Genomic DNA, 22,737 nt, shown 5'->3' on the forward strand with positions numbered 1-22,737 from the left:
TAAACTAAATTTAGAATTTCTTCTTAATCCAATTAATATTTTATTAAGTAATTTGTATTTATAATTCTCAATAAATTTTAGTAGATATTTTCAAACAATATGTCTTTTTAAATTATTAAATTTGTATTTACCTTATTTATCGATTATTAATCATAATTAAAAACATTTAGAGAAAAAATATAATTAAATACCTAAAATAAACATGAAGTTTTTACAATCTTGCTCTAATCCTACTCCACCGGTCCAATTTCCATCGTTAATTATTTTTAATAGCTAGGCATAATAAAATAGGAAAAGGTAGGAAATTTAATAAAAAGCATCAAACAGTTTGTTTTAATTATTTTTAGTTGACAATGTATATCCTGTTTAAGTCAACTAATTTGAGAAATCATTTTATGAAAAATTTCCAACTTTTAGGATGTATCAAAAATGCTTACAGAACTTCCTCAGTTCATCATTTTATCAGTTAATTTATTAAAATTCTAGATATTTGCACCACAACAAATAGTCTCATAAGTTGATCACGTGGAGTTAGAGTATAGATCCTCTAATCCATAATTATTGATGTCATTTTAATTCAGTTCTTTTTTTAATTTACATGTTAAATTATTATATATATAATATATTCACTATCAATGACTTTTATTCATTTGATTTAATAATAAATTATAATCTAGATTCTTCATAATTAATTTAATTGAATTTTAACCGTCGTTCTATATGTAAATTATGAAAAGGACTGGAAAGAGAGAGCAGATTGCGAACATATGCACTGAGTTGTTCCGGAGGAATCATATTTGATGCAGTTGGTTTCAGCCCCACGTGGCAGTTAGTTCAAGGAGGGAGGGAAGGCCCCACATCAATCAGATTCACCACAGCCGCTGTGGCGCGACAGCTGGCATCGCCGTCCGTTTTGCATTTCTTTTATATGATAAGGTGGACGACAGACCATCACAAATCAGGTGCGGATTTAGTTTGTTATAATAATATTGTTATTATATTATGCCTTCAACGGATTTACACGTGGGTGGATGAGAGTCATGACCCATCCACATGTACATTTATGAAATTAAAATAACTCCAAATAGAAATTTGTAATTAAAAACTATTAAAACAATTATGGCGGACCTAAATTTATCTGGACAAGAATCCTCGGTGGTGCAGGATTCCTAAATTAATTCTGGACTCTGGACTCTGGACTCCTATTTATTCATTGATAAGTAGATTATATTTTATCTTTTATCTGCTAAATAAATGAAGTACAGTTCTTCTCATCAATGAGTTTACAAGGTGTTTCTTAATCCAAAAGATTCTAATTATGCTGTCCGTTGGATCGTAAAGACCATTAGAGAGGGTGAAAAACGATAGTTAAAAATCGAGAATTAAATCGAGTACGTAGCGGAAGAGAAAAATAAGAACAACGTTGATAAATCAAGTTTTAATTGGTTCGGAGCATTTGTCAACTCCTATTCCAAAATTCACACTCGTCGAGTATTTTCATTGAGCAATCCATTAATAGTTCACAAAAAGAATTACAGGATAAATACAAGAACTATAATATAAACTTCGACAACAAAGGAAATAAAAATTAAAATCGCAGTTTGTCGAAGAAGCTTCACAGCGTCACAAGAGTGTCTTTGTAGCAGCCGCAAGAACGCAATTGCAGAAGAAAATTGTTCCTACTGCTCTTGGTGGAAGACTGCTTATATAGATAGTTCTGGGCGCTTGGATTCCTTCCAGACACCTGGACCGTGACGTCGGCCAACCAATCAGCACGCTCTAAGCTAACGAGCATATAAGCCTTGGGCACTCCAGACGCCTGGATCCCTTTCCGGGAGTCCGAACCACCTTTTCCAACAAATCATTTTCCTTCAAGAAAAATTTAGTCCGAGGCAAATAAAAATTATACTATCGTGCAAAATAAAGTTAGCACAATATATAACAAGTAGAGTAGTAATTAGATTCTGTCTTCTCGAGTCCAGAATCTAATCAATATCTCAACTTAGATTTCTGAAATGGATCTAAGTTGGATCGACACCTACTGTTTCCTCAAACAGGAAACGTGTTCTTACCAAGTCACTCATCTCTAGTGATTTACCTTAACTTACCGCTTTGCCAGACATCCGATCAGCCCGTCGACCTATCTGGACTTCGTGCTAGCTATCTGGTCGGCCTTTTAACCTAGCTGAACTTCGTGCCAGATATCTGGTCATCCCGTCAACTTATCTGGACTTCATACCAGCTATCCGGTCAACCCATCGACTTAGCTAGATTTCTTGTCAAATATCCGGTCAACCCGTCGACCTATTTGAACTTCTCCTACACACTTAGTTAACCCGTTAGATCACAATAAACCTAACTTAACTTACTTTGTCATTCATCAAAACCTGAGTTAGACCGTTAGTGCACCTTGCACCAACAATCTCTCCCTTTTTGATGCAATGACAATCTGTGTTAAGTTAGGAAAAAAATAATATGCAAAAATGATATAGTTTTTAAGTTAGTCTTGTTTTAATGTTATGTTTTGGTATTTTGCTAACTTAATCCACCTAACCCTCTCCCTTTGAGATTTATCAAAAAAATAGAAATAGACAATTCATGGAAAAATTGGCTAAGTAAATTAACGAAAATATCTTGACAATAGAAAATGTTTAGGATTACTTGGGGAGTTAACTTATAAAATAAATTAATTAACTTTAAATTTTTTTTAAAGATATCTTATAAAGTGATTTTCAAAAGTAAAAACTTTATGTCAGGATTTCCAGAAATAAGGTGATTGTGAAATTATTTTCCAAATCTACAAAGTTTTCAACATATATACGATTTCCAAAAAGTACAAAAATTTGATAATTCTAAATTTTTATAAAAATAACTTTAAATATTAGAAATTTTGCAAAAGAAATTTTTTTGCAACAATAACTAGTTATTAAGGTTAGAAAATTTAAAAATTTTCAAAATAAAAATAAGAAATATTTTGAAAATAGCTAGGTTTTTTAAGATAATATTTGGAAAACTTTTTCAAAATTAGAATTTTGAAAAAGATATAAGGGATGTTTTCAAAAATGAATAAAATGGTAAAACTAAGATGTTTTCGAAACTATAATATTTCAAAAACTTAAATAGTTGTCAAACTAATTTTTAAAATCTATATAAAAAAAATTTTGAAATGTGTAAGAGTGATAAAGTGTGAAGTGTTTACAAACTTTACAGTTTTGAAAATGCTAGTAGTAAAAAAAATGAAACAATTTTTAAAATAATTTTTAAGTTATTAATTCTCTCCTAAACCTGACATTATTTCAAAATAGACAACTAAAAAATATCCTTAACTGTCTAATCATTAGTTACTTACTAACTATCAGAAGATAACAGTTTTCACTTGGTTAGTCAGGTGAAGTTAATTTGTCCAGTTAGTGTTTGACTAAGCTGAAAAACTTAACCTGATTACTGTTAGTTTGGTATTTAACGCTCAGACTTGTATTGATGCACTGATATAAGCATCTTAAGTCCAGACAATCTGCCTATACATCTCACCCCTTTCTAAGTTTAGCAATACACAAACGAGGTAGTCCTAGTGTGTTGGTGAGATGTTCAAGTCCTAGATCTATAGGAGCATGCTTTCTAATGGTTTGATCTTGACTAAGGCTAAAAATAATTTTGAAAATTTTAAAAATAAGGAAAGTTTTGAGAAAAATAAATAAAAAATTTTATCCTAGAATTTAAAAAAATAATTTTTGAAAGTAAATTTGAAATTAAGAGTCCTAGTCTATTAAACACATTCCTAATTGTCGACCCAAGTTACTAAATTCACTTTCAGAGAGGGGTTTAGTGAATATGTCAGCTAGATTTGACTTGGACTCAATGTATTTGAGTTCAATGTCACATTTAGTGACATGATCCTTGATAAAGTGATGTCTAATTTCGATGTGTTTAGTTCTTGAATGATGTATAGGATTTTTGATTAAATTAATTAATTGAATTAACATTATCAATTAGTACTTTTGTATTTGTAAAGTTTAAATTGAAGTCTTTTAAAGTGTGCATTATCCATAATAATTGGGCAACATATTCTCCTATAACTATATATTCTGCCTCAATAGTAGATAAGGCAACACAATATTACTTCCTACTAAACTAGCTGACAAGTGATGAGCCAAGTAGCTGACACCCACCATTTGTACTTTTACGGTCTAATTTACAGCCAACATAGTCTGAGTCAGAGTAGTCTATGAGTTCAAAATTAGGTGTTCTAGAATACCAGATTCCTATATTTAATGTTCCTTTGAGATATCTAAAAATTCTTTTGGCGTTAGTCAAATGTGATTCTTTAGCACATATTTGATATCTAGCACACATACTAACTACAAATAAAATATCAGGTCGACTTGCAGTTAAGTATAGAAGACTACCTATGACACTCTTATAATATTTTAGGTCAACTGATTTTCCATTTGGGTCATCATCTAAGGTTGTGTTAGTTGCCATAGGTATCTTTATTTCTTTAGTATTTTTCATTCTAAATTTTTTAAGTAATTGCTTAATATATTTTTGTTGATAAATGTAATTTCCTTCATTTGTTTGTTTAATTTGTAACCCTAAAAAGTAAGTTACTTTACTTACTAAGCTCATTTCAAATTCTTGTTCCATTAGGGTTATAAATTCTTGTAAAAATTCTGAGTTGGTTGTCCCGAAGATTATATCATCTACATATACTTAAGCTATAAAAATATCTTGGTTGATTGATTTGACAAATAGAGTTGGGGCAATTTGTCCTTGATTGAACCCTTTGGAAATTAGGTAAGAGGTTAACGTTTCATATCATGCCCTACGTGTTTGTTTAAGACCATATAAGACTTTCTTAAGTTTAAATACATGGTCAGGATGATCTAAACTCTCAAATCCAGGTGGCTGACCTACATAAACTTCCTCTTTTATTAGCTCATTTAAAAAGGAGGATTTTACATCCATTTGATAAAGTTTAAATCCTTTATGGGCTGGATAACTAAGTAGCATTCTAATGGACTCTGGCTACTGGGGTATATGTTAGCACAATATAATACCCTGCAAGATAAGTGTTAGCACAATATAAAAAAATAGAGTAATTAGTTCCTATCCTCCCAGGACCAGGAACTAATCAATGTCTCAGTTTAGGGATCCAAAATGGACCTAAACTGGACCGACGCCTATTGTCCCTCAACTAGGACGTGTCCTCACAGTCACTCTCCTCCAGTGACTTACCTTTATTTACCTTTTTCTAGATATCCGGTCAGTCTGTCGACTAGTCTGGACTTCGTGCCAACTATCTAGTCAGCTTTTCGACCTAGTTGGACTTCATGTTAGCTATCCTGTCGGCTCGTTGACCTAGTTGGGCTTCGTACCAGATATCCAATTAGCCCATCGACCTATCTAGACTTTGTGTCAGCTATCTGGTCAGCTCGTCAACTTAGCTGGGTTTCACACCAGTTATCTGGTCAGCCCGTCGACCTAGCTAGATTTCTCCTGTACACTCAAACAAAGTGTTAGATCATAACAAAATTAACTTAACCTACTTTGTCATTCATCAAAACCTGAGTTAGACCGTTAGTGCTAACCACACCAACAACTTCATGTGGCGATAAGACGCTTAGTAGATGTAACTTTATTTTTTCATTTGCCACAAAATCTGCTTGCTCCTTTTTGGTCCAGTGGCATTTTTCTTTGCTTTCGGCTGTTACAAAACTAAATTCCATTATTAAAAGCAAATCGAAATCAGTTTTGAAAAAATACCTCCATCTTCTTCTTCCAGTTAGCGAATTCCCGTCGAACTTTGATGGGTAGATGCTTGATCCGATCATCTCGTGTGCTTCATTTGGTAATTAGTCCTCCTGAAGCGAACTTGGCTCTGATACCACTAGACGACCTAAGGTAGGCCAGATGGAGGGGAGATGAACTGGCTGTTAAGAAAAAACCTTCCTCGGCTTTTAACTCAAATTTAAAAAAAATAGAATAAATGAACAACCAAAAGAAACAAGGCAAAAAGAGTTATTTTGTTACAACCGGGGATGTTATTAATTCAAGGCAAGTAAACGCACTAAAGATCTCCTTCTTCGGAGGCGGAGAAGCCTCTTACACTCATTGTAAGCTCAGAAAGTAGCTAGGAAATGAATACAATAGTTGTTACATATTTCCTAGGTCCAGAGGTCTTTTTATAATCCTTGGAAAATATTATCCATGGTTGGAAGACGCCTTCCACAGAGCTAGAAGGCGCCTCCAGCGAGGTGCAGTGGATAAAAGTTTATCCACTGCCACTGACAAATCTATCTGGTCGAAGGCGTCTTCCATGGGTTGGAAGGCGCTTTCCATGGCTGGTTGAAGGCGCTTCCAGTAGCTCCATTTTATTTTTTCTGCTGCTCCAATCGTCTGGGTGATTTCGGCGAACTGAAATAGGGCTCACCCGAATCCAATTTCTGGTATTCTCCTCGAGCAGGCTTCTGCTACGGCTTCTCGTCCCTTGAACGTCGTGCGCGTCCTTCTCGTCCACCGGTGTACTCTTCCGCAGCATCTCGTCCCTCGAATGCACCGAGCCTATTAGCTCCCTTCCCATGTCATCTTTCTCGTTAGCTGCGTCTTCTGCTCGACTTCTTGTGTTCCTAAGTTCCTGTACACTTAGACACAAGAGTTAAACACTAACAGCACTTAACCTGACTTACTTGATCACATCAAAATTATCACAAGGTACTAACAATATCTTCACCTAAGTCAAGAGATACCCTAACCCAATCAGAGGTCAATTTCAACTCTCATAATTCACGCAAGAATTTACCTTCATTGCTTGTGTTTGCTCATGAGGTCATCTCCTGTTAGGGCATAAGTCTCTCAAATGCATCGAGCACTCGTTTCACTCCGCGTGACATCCATCACTCATCATTGACATAGTTTTGCCCCTCAAGATGAGTTGTCATCTCAATGGTCCTCATCTTACAATCCCTCATATGTCTCATAATATCCATCTTTGGTCTCTAATAAACCTTGAGTCGTTAAGCCAATCACAAATATTGAATGTGGTAAGTCTGTGGGCATTTCACCAAGTCCATGCATGACTCTATACACACATTAGAATTACAAATGGAGACATTAGAATTACAAATGGACCTAATATAAGCCTTTGTTCAAAACTCATGATCGAGTCTTACCACTTAAGGTACAATTGCAAACCCCCTTGGAGTACATTCAGCACTTCATGAGAGTTGTGTTGGAGGTATCTTTGGCTATACTTGAGGTATTGACCAAGTTAAGACATGCAGGAAGGTTCAATTCTCGATAAGTACAAATATCATTTTGGATTATCTTGTGCCTCCTTTTTAGGAAGGTTGCTCAATTCTCGATAAGTACAAATATCGTTTTGGATTATCTTGTGCCTCCTAGAGATTATCTTGTGCCTCCTCTCTAGGAAGGTTGCTCGGCTAAGATTGAATAAACTCTTATGATTTATTTCCTTTTAGAATGTGTGGGATCATCCTCAAGGGGCTTTTAAGATTCCTATTTCAGCTTATGCCATCATAGAAGGGAAATGTTCTCAAATTGTATAGGTGGTTCACCAGGGGAACTCTTATACTCTCCTAGTTAATGAGGTTAGAAATTGGCTAGGAGTTCCTCGGCAAGAATGCCCGTGAAGAAAGGGGTGGCCCTTCATGAGAGAGCCCCTTGGTTGCTTTCTTTCCTTCTAGCAACTTCTTCAAATGTCTTCATGAGTTGGGTTACAAGGGGTCCTCTCGGGAGCTTTAAACTATGAATTCAGGGGGTTGCGCTATTTGAGGGTCGGTGTGCATGCATGAGTCTCGGAGGGATGAGGGGCCCCATGTCGCCGGAGAACATCCATTGTGATAAGTTAGGCTAGCAGTTCTAGCATAATTAGACTTGTCGTCATCTCTAAAGAACTAAGAGTTAGATTTATTTTTAAAACTAAAGAAAATTAAAGGCAACTTAAAATAAAGAACTAAACCAAACTAAGATATAACAAAACTTAAGCTAATCTAACCTAATGACATCCAAACATGATAAAAACATATAGCATTCAACTAACAAAGCACGACAAGAATTTATACTAAAGAAGAAAATACAAAATTAAAACCTAACTAATGACAAAAATATTTCATCGAACAGGTTATGGGCATGAATCCATTGAGCCTAAGTGCGTGCAATCTTGAACAAGGCAAGCTAATTCCGTTACAATCATTCGCCGTCGTAATTAACGATCAACAAAATAAACCAATGCTTGCGAGATGCAATGATTAGGACTCCGTGGAATCCCTAGGCTCCGGGGAAGAATGGCGGCTGTTGAAGGAGCGCGAGAGCAACACCGCAGATCTGCGCTGTCAAATCTCAACCTCTCCAAGAAGCTGGAATGTCGGTGGAAGATGATGCGGTGGCCGGCTCCTCTCCCAATCGCGAGAGGGCTTTGGATGATGATGATCGGAGAAGCTTCAATCCCGATCGGAATTGACAGCTTGCGGAGGAACTCCGGGATCCCGAGAGCACCGGTGGAAGAAGTTGTGGTCGGTTCCTCCTCTCCCAATCGGGAGAGGAAGAAGACGAGCGGGGCGGCGGGAGCCTCTCCTCTTCTAACCCGAAGAGGAGAGGGCGAGGTGGAGATGGGCGAAGTGCCGGCGGCGGAGGAGGAGCTTCTTCTTGTGCGTCGGTGGAGATTTTGCCTTCGCTCGCGTGGAATCTGATCGGAGAAGAAGGGGGTGTGTGAGGTAAAGTAAAGTAGAGGGATGTGGCAATCGGCCGGCCGTCCGGCGGTGGAGATGGAGGAGGATGGACGCCGGCCGGCGGATTGAGGAAGAAGCGGCGTTGGGCTTGAGGTGAGGAACGGCTTGTGCGCGACACTCCTCTCGCCTTTTATTGTGCCGATCTAGGATTGGAGTGGCTTCTCAAGTGGATGTGGGTTGAGGAGAAGATGCGGATCCATTAGGTAAAAATTAGGTAATTAATTCCCGTTTTTTTTAAAAAAAATTAATTTAATTTTAGATTAATTTAGTTGAGTTTCAATTTTAAAATTTATAATTCGATTAAATCTAATAAACAGACTATTGATTTGAATATTTTTTATTAAAAATATAATTAATTAAATACAATTTAAATTCTTGAAATTTAATATTTAATCGATTCGATTTGTTCAATATTTGTAAAAAAATTTGGTCAATTCAATATATTTTTTAAAAAAATCGATTTATATAATTTTTTATTTATTCAGTCCGATATTAAACCAATGCTCAGTTCTAGTCACCGGTCAAGAAGAGGTTCAACCCGAAATTAGATTGGATTAGCTTGCATTGAGCTCTTCTGTTTTTTTTTTTTTGGATGAATTGGTGGGCTTCCCTATTGGATATTTTTCTTTCCTCGGACGATGATTGAATCCATGAGGTGGCTTCAAGTGGAAGTGGATTGGGTTGAATCGCCCAATTGAACCAAGTTTTATTTACATGTGAATCATCTCTAATTAAATTGAACTAAATTATGATGCATCGATCCTTGGATGGTTTAATCTGACCTCCAAGGTAGGATTAAGTTGACTAATATGAGATAGAGTTACTACTATATGACAAGAGTTAAAATTTTACAAAGTCGAAAAACAAAGTCTTCTGTATTGATCAACTATAACTTTTTGATTTATCTTTTCACATATAATTATGGGATTGACCATCTGAAAATGTTAGTGATCCGGCGGTAAGAATGGGGGACCCACAGATGGGGTCCCGTCCGAGCTGAACCAGAGATTACCCAGCCAAAGGTCTGGGTTTCCGACGCCAAAGCAGAAGAACCGGAGCCGAATGGCCGAGCGGAGGTGTCCGCTCGCCCTGAATCGTGCGGAGCCGAATGGCCGAGCGGAGGTGTCCGATCGGCCGGAATCGTGGCGAGGGAACAGTGGTTAGCCGAACGGCCTATTCGATCGGCTCGGGATATGATATGTCAGCAAAGGCATGATGATTAGACTGTACGCAAGATGACACTATTAAAGGCCCCACCATCACGTCACGGACAGGTTGCCATCACGTCACGGACAGGTTGATACAGTAGCGGTATGGTCTTATGGATGCCCTTCTGACAGGCCCACACCTAGACATGGTCGAAAGCAGGTGATCGCTTCGATTGATGTGCCCAGGCTCCTTCGAGAGGTCTATATAAGGCCTCCATTTCTTCAACCGGAGGTACACACGAGTCTACATTTTCAAAGTCACTTTCTTATTCCTTCGCCTAACTTAAGCGTCGGAGGGCCGTCGCCGGAACCCCCCCCCCCCCCCCCGGCTCGGTTTTGTTACAGGTTCGCCGGAGCACTCGAGGATACAGTAGGGAGCGCCACATCCCCAGTGTCCATTGATTCTGGTTCGGATAGGATCAGTTAGAATGACAAATTTCATCTTTTATTATCATTAAATGTCTTGATCTTATCAACAATCTAATTGCTTCATATCTAGGTGAAGAGCCCAATCACTCCAAATCTCCATCAAAGGTATAATTAATCATACGAAGTGATCTTGTCCGAGCGTTGAGTTGACGGACGCTGGGGATGTGGCACGCTCCGCTGTCTCCGACTGTTGGTGTAGATCTCCGGCGAACCTGCAAAGAAGTCGAGCCGGGAGGGGTTTCCCGTCGACGACCCTCCGATACTCAAGTCAGGCAACGAGAAATGAGAGAGGCAGCGTAACTGTGGCTATAGGGAGGATTCGCGCATCCCTTCGTTGACGTCTAGGGGCCCTTATATAGGACCCCGGGGAGGCGCGGACACGCTTCTTAATGTGTGCACGCTTCCCCAAACATACCTTAACGAGCTCATGCCAGAGAAGCACCTCTGATGTCATTCCGCAATCGTCCGAGCATATCCCGGATGTGACGGTGGAAGCTTCCACCGTACGATCCTACGTACGGCTCGGGCGCCAACCTTGCTCCTTGTCGGCGGCAGATGTCTCGAGGATGATGTTATCCCCTGTCTCCTTTGTCCTCTTGCGTTCCCTGTCTGTTCCAGGGTCGAACGGTTCGGCCGCTCGATAGGCGTATCACTTCTGCCGCCGGTTGTAGGTATTGGTCCGACCGGGAGGACTCCCAGTCGTATGCTCGGATGAGATTGCTCCTGGCTGTCTTTGTTGCCTTGTGCCCCGGCCGAACGGACATACCCGCTTGGCCCTGAAACCTTTTTACCTTGAGCATCAGAAACCCGACCCCTAGTCGGGTTGTCTTTCATTCGGCTCGGGGGATTCACGGCCGGTCGACCCTCTGGGTCCGGTCGGTCGGGTCTCAGGGTTGAATCTCTTGACCTTTGACCTCCACGTGTCGTTGACCTTCCGCCAACGAGGGTCTCCCGTCCTTACCACCGGATCACATGTCTCCCCTTCAAGTCTAGTCGAAGGAGGTGTTAAGTCCGACTGACTGGACTGCCGGTCGGCCGGAGTGACACCGCTCTGCCACTTTCTGGAATGTTCCTCCTCACGGCCGTTCGACTTCTTACTGCTACTGGCTTTGCAACCGTGTCGACGGTCAACGCTGACGCCCTTCGGATCTCCTCAGAATTCGTGCAAATCCTCTCCATTAAGACCGAGCACGCACGCTGCGTGCCGTAATGGTGCTCATTAAATGCGCCCCTGTGGCATGGTGCCACGTGGCGCCTCTGCTGGGGTCATCGTACGGCTCGGCGACGTGTCTGAGGGGACATCGGCGGTTTGAAATGAACGGGCCGATGTGGACCTCGGTTCCTATGACCTGCATCCGACGGTCGAGGTCGATCGGGCCCGACCTTATAAAGCCTTCACCTTCTTCCTCTGCCGCACCCTTGCCTTCGCGTGTCCCGCAACCTTCTTCGGTGCTTCAGCGCTCCGGCGACTCCGATTTTCCGTTCTCCGACGATTCTCCGCCTCCTTCCTTTGATCCTTAGCTCCTTTGTAAGGTTCTTCCACCTTTCTTCCTTTGATTCCTGTGTTTTCTTTGCGCTCTTGGCCGCGTTTCGTCCTTTGGTTATTGTTTTGCTCCTTTTCTCGCTTGCGCATTAGCTTTCCCTTTCAATTTTTGCTTCCTCCATTGCTCTGGCGATGGCAAGTTCCTCTCAGCCTGCAGACCCGGCTCTTGGCCCATGGTATACCACCATGGAGTCGCGGTTCGATCGGCGCGACGCCGAGAGCCTGTTTAACGCTTTTGATATCCCTTCCGATTTTGAACTGATTTTACCTTCACCTTCCGTTCGGCCGCACAAACCACCGAGCGGCGCCTTTTGTCTTTTCCGTGACCAATTCGTAGCTGGTCTGCGGTTTCCCCTCCACCCCTTCATTGTTGAAGTTTGCAACTTTTTTGGCATTCCGCTCGCCCAATTGGTTCCCAACACCTTTCGCCTCTTGTGCGGAGTTGTGGTCTTATTTAAGATACACAACATTCTCCTCCGCCCGGAGGTCTTCTATTATTTTTATTATCCCAAGCAGTCCGAGCCGGACACTTATTTGTTTCAAGCTCGGCCCGGCTTAGTCTTTTTTGATAAGCTGCCCTCTTCCAACAAACATTGGAAGGAGAACTTTTTCTACCTTCGTGTTCCCGGGCAGCTCCCCTTCCGTACGAAATGGCAGGTTGGACCGCCCATCTCTCCCGAGCTGAAGAAATTTAAGACCCGACCGGACTATCTTCAAGCAGCGAATCTTCTAGCCGGTCTGAAGCTCGACATCAACAAGCTCCTACCTGAAGGAGTGATGTACATATTTGGTTTGAGTCCGAGCCGGACCCCCCTCCCGAGCAGGCTCGGTAAGAACTTCACTTGTACATTTGCCTTGAGTTCTAACTGATTTCCTTCTCTTTTCTTTGCAGCGAATATCGTAATGGAGTCGGTGTTGTTCGAGATTTTGAAAAAGAAAGCGGTCGTGCTCGAAGCAGCAGTGACCAAGGAAATGGAGCAATTGGGCATTGCTCCGGTCGACTCTCATGAGAATGAGAGTGAAACACAAGCAGGGGAGTCGGCCGCTCAGGCTTCGCCTATGGATGCGGCTGGCGGTGCAACTCTTAGCAAAGAACCGTCCGTTCGGGAGGAAGACTCCGAACCAGAGGACGAGCTTCGGCTTGACAAGAAAAGACGGCGACTTGAGAAGCCTCTTCGTTCGGCAACTTCTGCGGTGCAAGCGTCTGAGCGGATAGACACCGCCTCTCAACGCGGCAAAGCACCGTCGGTCGAGGCGCTTTCCTCCGACTGGACTCCCTCTCAGCTGGATGCGCCTGCAGCGCCAATCGAAGCGGTTCCGGTTAGCTCCCTTCCTCCGGTACCCCGGTGAGTCCTCCGCTCGGGAATTCTATCCACCATGTCCAGCCTGGCCTCCGATCCTTTGGCGTCCGCTCAGACGACTCCGGGCTGGCGCCGTACTGTTAGGGCCACTCTGCATCTCCCTACTGAGGCATTCATGGCCGAGTCCGATCGGCCTATGACCCTCTAGCATATGATCACTATGAAAGGACCCCTCGCTGAGATGTGGGCGGACGCTCGGGCCTGTGTGGCCATGATACCGCTCGACAAGCTGGCTGACAGCTATATGCAGCAGTCCACAGGGGTAAACTTTGTTTCCTCTTCTTTATGTAGTCTTCCCGATCGGCCTTTTAACCCTTTTGGGTACATCAGCGATGGGTGGAAGAGGTGGCTGTCTCCAACCGCTTGGCAATGGTGGAGGACGAGTTGAAGAGGCTGAAGAGTCAGGGCGGCCCGTCGTCTTCTCGAGGCCCTTCTTATGCCGAGATACAGAAGGAGCTCGCCAAAACCAAGGATTTGTTAGAGGCTGAGAGAAAGAAGACGGCCGACCAGGCGTACACGTTGGAGCAGCTTAAGAAGCAGGTCAAAAGTTATGACCACAAAATTGAACTCGTCACCACTCGGAAGAACACCGCCATTGCTGATCTGGAAAAGAAGAATGTGGAAGCTCGAGCTCTGCAGCAGCGTGTGAATGAGCTGGCCGAGCTGCTAGAAGGGGAGCAGAAAGGCCGCTCGGAGGAGGTGACCAAACTCAAGGACGATTTGAAGGTCTTGCAGGAGGCTCTTGATGCTTCTCGCGCTGCCTTCAAAGAGTACCAAGAGGCGGAGCCGGGCCGCGTCACCGCCTTGAGGCAAAACTACATCCGCTCGGCGGAGTTTGTGGAGAAGTTGTGCGACCGGCTCGTCATCGCCTTTGAGTTGGCCATCACCGCCACGGCGGATTATCTGAAGTCCAAGGGTCAACTCCCTGAGTCCGTGGTCATCCCTGCTACAGAGCATGCGACGCTTCTCACTACCATCCCAAAGCATATTTTTGAATTCCTTGAATGAAGTATTTTCAGTAATTCTTCCGACCGGCGAGACTTAAATTTTCATGTGGCGTATGTAACTTTTAAATACTAATTTTAAATGAATGCCCACTCTTTTCGCGTTAGCCTTTCATTTTGAGTGTTCCTTTTGACTATGCCGGCCGGTCTCTCTACCTTCTTCCCGCAGGGAATTTCTTAACTTCGCCGATCGGTCAAACAACCTCCCACTACGTCTGGGATTTCTATGAGCTTTTCGCCTAGTGTTTTTCTTTACTGCGTCGATCGGTCAAACGACCATCCACTCTACCTGGGATTTCTATGAGCTCTTCGCCGATCGGTCAAACAACCATCCACTCTACCTGGGATTTCTATGAGCTTTTCGCCGATCGGTCAAACGACCATCCACTCTACCTGGGATTTCTATGAGCTTTTCGCCGATCGGTCAAACAACCTCCCACTATGCCTGGGATTTCTAGGAGCTTTTCGCCTAGTGTTTTTCTTTACTGCGTTGATCGGTCAAACGACTTTCCATTTTCCATGGACTTTTTGCTAGTGTCTCGCTGAAGTGCTTCAACGAGGCGCTGCCTCATCTGGGGGGTTTATAGTCGTCAATCCGACTCTAGAGTTTAACGTCGCCGCTCAACGGTCTTCCGGCCGGAGGGTTTATAGTCGCCGGTTCGACTCTAAGATTTAACGTCGCTGCTCGACGGTCTTCAGGCCGGAGGGTTTATAGTTGCCGGTTCGACTCTAAGATTTAACGTCGCTGCTTGACGGTCTTCCGGCCGGAGGTTTTATAGTCGCCGGTTTGACTCTAAGATTTAACGTCACTGCTCGACGGTCTTCCGGCCGGAGGGTTTATAGTCGCCGGTTCGACTCTAAGATTTAACGTTGTTGCTCGACGGTCTTCAGGCCGGAGAGTTTATAGTTGCCGGTTCAACTCTAAGATTTAACGTCGCTGCTCGACGGTCTTCAGGCCGGAGGGTTTATAGTCGCCGGTTCGACTCTAAGATTTAACGTCGCTGCTCGACGGTCTTCAGGCCGGAGGGTTTATAGTCGCCGATTCGACTCTAAGATTTAACATCGCTACTCGACGGTCTTCAAGCCGGAGGGTTTATAGTCGCCGGTTCGACTCTAAGATTTAACGTCGCTGTTCGACGGTCTTCAACATTGAGCTTACAGCTCGGCTAATATACGCCCGGCCGAACGACACGGGGTCTTCGCCATCGAGCCTGTGACTCGGATAATATACGCCCGGTCGAACGGCACGAGGTCTTCGCCACACCTTCATGCAGCTACCCGCTTGGCGCACAATGCTCATGCCTTTACTTTGTTCTTATAACTTTCATTCCTGCAGCCAAAGGATACATCCGAACGAAATATTCATGAAATATATTACATTGGCGCACCTTTCATCCGACTCGATAGGGCTGGAGGTGGTTTGCGCTCCATGGTCTCTCTAGTCGCCGTCCATCCTCATCCTCCAAGTAGTAGGCTCCCGATCGGAGCTTCTCAACGACTTTGAAGGGTCCTGCCCAGGGAGCCTCCAGCTTGCCTACGTCCCCAACCGGCTTCACTTTCTTCCAAACCAAGTCACCCACCTGGAATGCTCGGGGAATCATGCGGCGGTTGTAGTTCTGCTTCATTCTTTGCCTGTAGGCCATCAGCCGGACGAACGCTTTGGCTCGCTCCTCATCGATCAAGTCCAATTCTGGCTGCCTCCGCTCGGAATTATCCACGTCGTAGTTCTGGATCCGGACGGACTCTACTCTGACTTCGACTGGGATGACCGCCTCGCCTCCATACACCAGGTGGAATGGTGTTACTCCCGTTCCCTCCTTAGGGGTCGTGCGGATGGCCCATAGGACTCCCGGTAGCTCGTCCACCCAGCTTCCTCCCATGTGGTCGAGTTGAGCCCGAAGAATTTGGAGGACCTCCCGGTTGGCTACTTCGGCTTGTCCATTACTTTGGGGATACACCATAGACGTGAAGTGTTGCTCAATGTCATATCCCTTGCACTATTTCTCGAGCTGCTTTTCGACGAACTGTCGCCCGTTGTCCGACACGAGCAGACGCGGAATGCCGAACCGACAGATGATGTGTTGCCAGATGAATTTCTTGACCATCTGCTCGGTTATCTTGACCAATGGCTCAACCTCCACTCACTTGGAGAAGTAATCGACTGCCACCAATAGGAACCTCCGTTGTCCGGTCGCCATAGGGAAAGGTCTTACGATGTCCATGCCCCACTGGTCGAACGGACAGGACACTGTAGACGCTTTCATTTCCTCCGTCACCTTATGAGAGAAACTGTGGTACTTCTGACAAGAAAGACATGTTGCGACGGTTTGAGTGCCGTCATCGTGTAGAGTTGGCCAGAAGTATCCGGCCAGCATGATCTTCCTAGCCAAAGACCGGCCGCCCGGATGACCTCCGCAAGATCCTTGGTGTACCTTTTGGAGAATGTACTCGGCGTCTTCTGAACTGACACACTTCAGCAGAGGTCGGGAGAACGCCTTTTTGTAAAGCTGATCTCCGATGAGCGTGAACCGGGCGGCTCTCCTCCTCAATAGTTGGGCTTCCTCCCGATCTGACGGCATGGCTCCTGAGCGCAGAAACTCTATGATGGTTGTTCTCCAATCGCTCGGGAATGTGAGGCCTTCCATTCGGTCCACGTGCGCTACCAAGGATACTTGCTCGATTGGTTGCTAGATGACGACCAGCGATATCAAGCTTGCGAGCTTGGCTAATTCGTCTGCCGCTTGGTTTTCCGTTCGGGGTATCTTCTGGACCACCACCTCAGTGAAGCTGGTCTTGAGTTTTTCAAAGGCCTCCACGTACAGTCTGAGTCTTGCATTGTTTATCTCAAAGGCGCCCATGAGTTGTTGAGCGGCTAGCTGGGAATCCGAGTGGATCACCACCCGGCTGGATCCAACATGTCGTGCGGCCTGCAGTCCGGCTATGAGGGCTTCGTACTCTGCCTTATTATTTGTTGCCCGATAGTCCAGCCGGACGGACAAATGCATCCACTCTCCCTGAGGCGAAAGTAGCAGGATCTCAATTCCGCTTCTGAGCCGAGTGGACGATCCGTCCACATATACTTTCCATGTAGCTTCGGGCTCAGGCTTTTATACCTCAGTCACGAAATCTGCCAAGGACTATGCCTTGATCGCCGAGCGGGGTTGGTATTGGATGTCGAATTCGCTTAGCTCCGTCGTCCACTTGATGAGTCGTCCGGATGCTTCAAGGTTCAGGAGTACCCTTCCCAACGGGCTGTTCGTCATCACAATAATGGTGTGCGCCAAAAAGTAAGGGCGCAACCTCCGGGCGGCAAGGACCAAGCGATGTCCAACTTTTCGAGACCGGTGTAGCGAGACTCAGCATCCTTTAATATATGTCATAAAAAATACATCGGTTGTTCTTCGCGCGCTCGGCCTTACTAATGCTGAGCCACAGCATGCTCAGTTAAAGTTAAATAAATGCGGAGTGGCTCACCTACGGTCGGTTTTGCCAGCACGGGTAAGGAATTTAGGTAAGTCTTCAGTTCCTCGAATGCCCGATCGCACTCCTCGTCCCATTGAAACTTGGTAGCTTTACGCAGAATCTTGAAGAACGGCAGACTCCGGTCGGCGGTCTTAGAGATAAACCTTGACAGCGCCGTTATCCGACCGGTGAGACGTTGTACCTCTTGAAGATTTCTGGGAGGCGGCATATCTTGCAATGCCTTTATCTTGCTGGGGTTCGCCTCTATGCCCCGCTCGGTCACAATATAACCCAGGAAGCGTCCACCTTTTGCTCCGAATAGGCACTTCTGAGGGTTAAGCTTGACTTCATATCTTCTTAATGTTTGGAAAGTCTCCTCCATATCCACATAGAGATCTGTCGCCCGGAAGGACTTGATAAGTATGTCATCTACGTACACTTCCAAGTTGCGTCCGATCTGCTCCTTGAATACCTTGTTCATCAGACGCTGGTAGGTAGCTCCTGCATTCTTCAGTCCGAACGACATTACATTATAGTAGTAGGTGTCGTCCGCCATGACGAAGCTAAGCTTTTCCTGGTCTTCTCGGGCGAGCGGCACTTGATGGTAGTATTGGTATGCATCCAGCATGCATATCAGCTCGCACCCCGCCGTGGAGTCTACCAGTTGATCGATCCGGGGCAGAGGGTAGAAGTCCTTCGGGCATGCCTTGTTCAAATCCCGGAAATCAATGCAGACTCTCCACTTGTTGCCCGGTATGGAGACCAGAACCACATTTGCGAGCCAACTCGGGAATTGCACTTCTCTTATGTGGTCGGCCTCCAGAAGCTTCTCTACCTCCGCCCGAATAATTACATTCTGCTCAACGCTAAAGTCCCTCTTCCTTTGCTTCACCGGCCGAGCGTCCGGCCGGACATGCAGCTTGTGCTGCGCTACGCTTGGCGAGACCCCTGGCTGCTCATGGGTCGACCAAACGAAGACGTCGCGATTTCGCTGGAGGCATTTGATCAGCTTTTCCTTTTGGTTCTCCTCCAGGTCGGATGCTATGAAGGTGGTGGCCTCCGGTCGGGAAGAGTTAATCTGCACCTCCTCCTTTTCTTCATAAACCAAAGAAGATGGTTTTCGGTTATAGTATTTACCTCGACTCGCGGCACTTTCCAAGCGGACTTGGCTTCGGCTCGGACCATCTCCACATAGCATCTTCGAGCTGCCAGCTGGTCTCCCTGCACCTCCCCTACTTGATCTTCCACCGGGAACTTGATCTTCTGGCAGAAGGTAGAGACGACTGCCCAGAACTCGTTAAGAGCTGGTCGCCCCAAGATAACGTTGTACGCAGAAGGAGCATCAACCACGATGAAGCTGGTGGTCCTTGTCCTTCTGAGCGGTTCCTCTCCCAACGAGATAGCTAGCCGGATTTGGCCGACCGGCAAGACTTCGTTCCCAGTGAACCCGTAGAGGGGGGTCGCCATTGGCAGTAGTTCAACTCGGTCGATTTGTAGTTGGTCGAAGGCCTTCTTGAATATTATGTTGACCAAGCTGCCTGTGTCAATGAAAATGCGGTGAATAGTATAGTTAGCTATTACCGCTCGAATGATCAGGGCGTCATCGTGTGGGACTTCGACCCCCTCGAGGTCCCTAGGCCCGAAGCTGATCTCGGGTCCGCTCGCCCTCTCCTGGCTGCAGCCGACCGCATGTATCCTCAGCTGCCTTGGGTGTGCTTTCCTAGCTCTATTAGAGTCTCCTCCGGTCGGGCCTCCGACGATGATGTTGATCTCGCCTTGAGATGCGTTGCCCCTATTCTCCTCCTCCCGAGCGGATGGTCGAGGTCGTTCATGCGACGCCCGATGGTGGGCTCCGGGCTGCTGACGGTGCTGCCGCTCGGGGGATCTCCTCTCTATTCTTTGAACGGGGCTCCGTTGTCGATGTCGCCGGTCTGGTGAAGGTGATCGGCGGCGGTAACTCCTTGGCGCAGGATGAGTGATGGGGGGGAGGCTCCGACAGTCGCGGGTGTTGTGAGTAGCTGACTGATAGAGTGAACAAAACATCGGGGGTCCATACCTTCCCCTTGGGCTTGGGCCGATCAGCTGCGACTTGCTGGACAGCGTGTGGTCGAGTGTGCTGGTGACGACGGGCGGCTTCGGCTCGTGGTCCTCTGGGGGGCTGGTGCTTGACGGGCTGCTTTCGCTCGGCGGAGGCTGGTTGGTCCGTCAGGGCTTCCTTTCTTTTCGCCGCCTGGGCTTCTTCCACATTGATGTACTCGTTGGCCTTATGCAACATGTGGTCGTAGTTCCGAGGCGGCTTCCGGATGAGCGAGCGGAAGAAATCACCGTCCAAGAGCCCTTGCATGAACGCCTTCATCATTGTTTCCGAGGTGACCGTTGGAATGTCTATGGCCACCTGGTTGAAGCGCTAGATGTACGATCGAAGCGACTCCCTCGTGCCTTGCTTGAGGGCGAACAGATTGACGCTGGTCTTCTGGTGGCTCATGCTGCTCGCAAAATGATGGAGGAACACCGTTCAGAATTCTTTGAAACTTGTGATAGATCCGTCCGGCAGCCTCCGGAACCACCGATGCGTCGATCCCGAGAGGGCGGTGAGGAACACTCGGCATTTCACACCATCTGTGTATTGATGCAGAGTGGCAGTGCTGTCGAACTTACCCAGATGGTCGTCTGGGTCGGTTGTTCCGTTGTATTCCCCGATCGCAGGGGGCACATAATGCTTCGGCAGTGGATCACGCAGGATGGCATCTAAAAACTGTCGGTTGATCTACTCGGGTGACGCGTCCGTTCGGGGCACTTTTCCTTTTCTGACGTCCCAGACGGGTGCTTCGTCGGATGAAGATCCCTTGTCCTGATTAGCTTGCGCTACCTCCGAGGGCGTCTGGAACAGAGCCTGATGAAAATGTATCGGGGCGGGAGGCGCCCCCATCTGGGTGCCGATCGGTCCTTTATTTTGCCCCCATATGGAGAGCTGCTCCGGCCACTCTTCGGGTGGCGCTCGGCCCCCCGATGCTGATGTCGCCTACTGCGCTGCCCGCTCGGCCTGAGCTTTCTGCTGCTGCTCCACGATTTTTGCTGCTCGCGCTTGGATGAGTGCTTCGAGCTCCTCAGGAGAGAGCGTTACCAGAAGTTGACGTCCAACTTCTTCCATCTTCTAGGCTCGGATTCAGGTACGTTCCCACAGACGGCGCCAATTTGATCCTGTCCGAGCGCTGAGTCGACGGACGCTGGGGACGTGGCACGCTCCGCTGTCTCCGACTGTTGGTGTAGATCTCCGGCGAACCTGTAAAGAAGCCGAGCCGGGAGGGGTTTTCCGGTGACGGCCCTCCGACGCTCAAGTCAGACAACGAGAAATGAGAGAGGCAGCGTAACTGTGGCTACAAGGAGGATTCGTGCATCCCTTCGTCGACGTCTGGGGGCCCTTATATAGGACTCCGGGGAGGCGCGGGTACGCTTCTTGATGCGTGCACGCTTCCCCAAATATATCTTAACGAGCTCATGTCAGAAAAGCATCTCTGACGTCATTCCGTAATCGTCCGAACATATCCCGGATGTGACGATGGAAGCTTCCACCGTACGATCCTGCGTACGACTTGGCCGCCAACCCTGCTCCTTGTCGGCGGCAGATGTCTCGAGAATGATGTTATCCCCTGTCTCCTTTGTCCTCTTTGCGTTCCCTGTCTGTTCCAGGGCCGAACGGTTCGGTCGCTCGACAGGCGTATCACTTCTGCCGCCGGTTGTAGGTATCGGTCCGACCGGGAGGACTCCCAGTCGTATACTCGGATGAGATTGCTCCTGCCTATCTTTGTTGCCTTGTGCCCCGGCCGAACGGACATCCCCGCTCGACCCTGAAACCTTTTTACCTTGAACATCGGAAACTCGACCCCTAGTCGGGTTGTCTTTCATTCGGCTCGGGGGATTCACGACCGGTCGACCCTCTGGGTCCGGTCGGTCGGGTCTCAGGATTGAATCTCTTGACCTTTGACCTCCACGTGTCATTGACCTTCCGCCAACGAGCATCCCCCGTCCTTACCACCGGATCACAAAGGATATAAGAGTCAAAATAAGATGTCAAATTATCAATTCACTCAAACTTATTTTTACATATCTCAAACAAGTAAAAGAAAAATTAAAACATAACTCATCTCCGGTTAGTAGTTCAAGATAGTAAAAGCAAATTACTTATCACTATCAAATTTTATCAGAATCTTAACATTTATTAGTCTAATTCCTACCTAAGTCAACAAATTCAATCAATTTAAAAAAATTAATAATAATAGAATCTCACAAGGTGAGTAGCGATGTTATATATGAAAATGGAGTTCAGACTCAAAGTTACTTTTGATATTATAATATCGTATGATTGTTTATTTTCTAGTTCACCATTACCGAAAACATACACATGCGTAAGCCAAAATGACTTATTCAGAATTGTGATGGAGGCAAGAAGGAACCAAAAGAGACAAACAGGAAAAGAGAAACCAAAGGGAATATGAGAGCATTGAATGATCAACGTGATAAAAACAATCAAATAATATGCACAAAAGCTCATCTAAAATTCCAACACTCACTTCTACCATGCCAAATGAAATATTTCATCTTGTTCATCAACCATATTGGTAAAAGGTGACTGACTTACTCCTAGTATTCCCGTTAACTCATTTTAAAATCAACACGGAGAAAATAAATTATGAATAATTACTAACATTTAAAATAATGATTAACACATAAAGAAGATATTTTCTTAAACTATGTCGAAATTTAAATCTCAAACCTAAAGTTAACAGCATCTCATCTCATGTGTTAAATCACTAGATCCTACATAATATCATAAAAGGTCAAAAAAAATTAAAATCTCTGCTTTTTGTCTTTTTATTTTTTAGTTTTTTTTCCTCACTTCCTTCCACGCACATCTCTCAAAATAACATTCGTCCCCACATATCCATCCCCTCCCACTTAAAACTTAGCTGCCTCGGACAATAA

The sequence above is a fragment of the Zingiber officinale genome, chromosome 3A (assembly GCF_018446385.1).
Source record: "Zingiber officinale cultivar Zhangliang chromosome 3A, Zo_v1.1, whole genome shotgun sequence".
Lineage (NCBI taxonomy): Eukaryota > Viridiplantae > Streptophyta > Magnoliopsida > Zingiberales > Zingiberaceae > Zingiber > Zingiber officinale.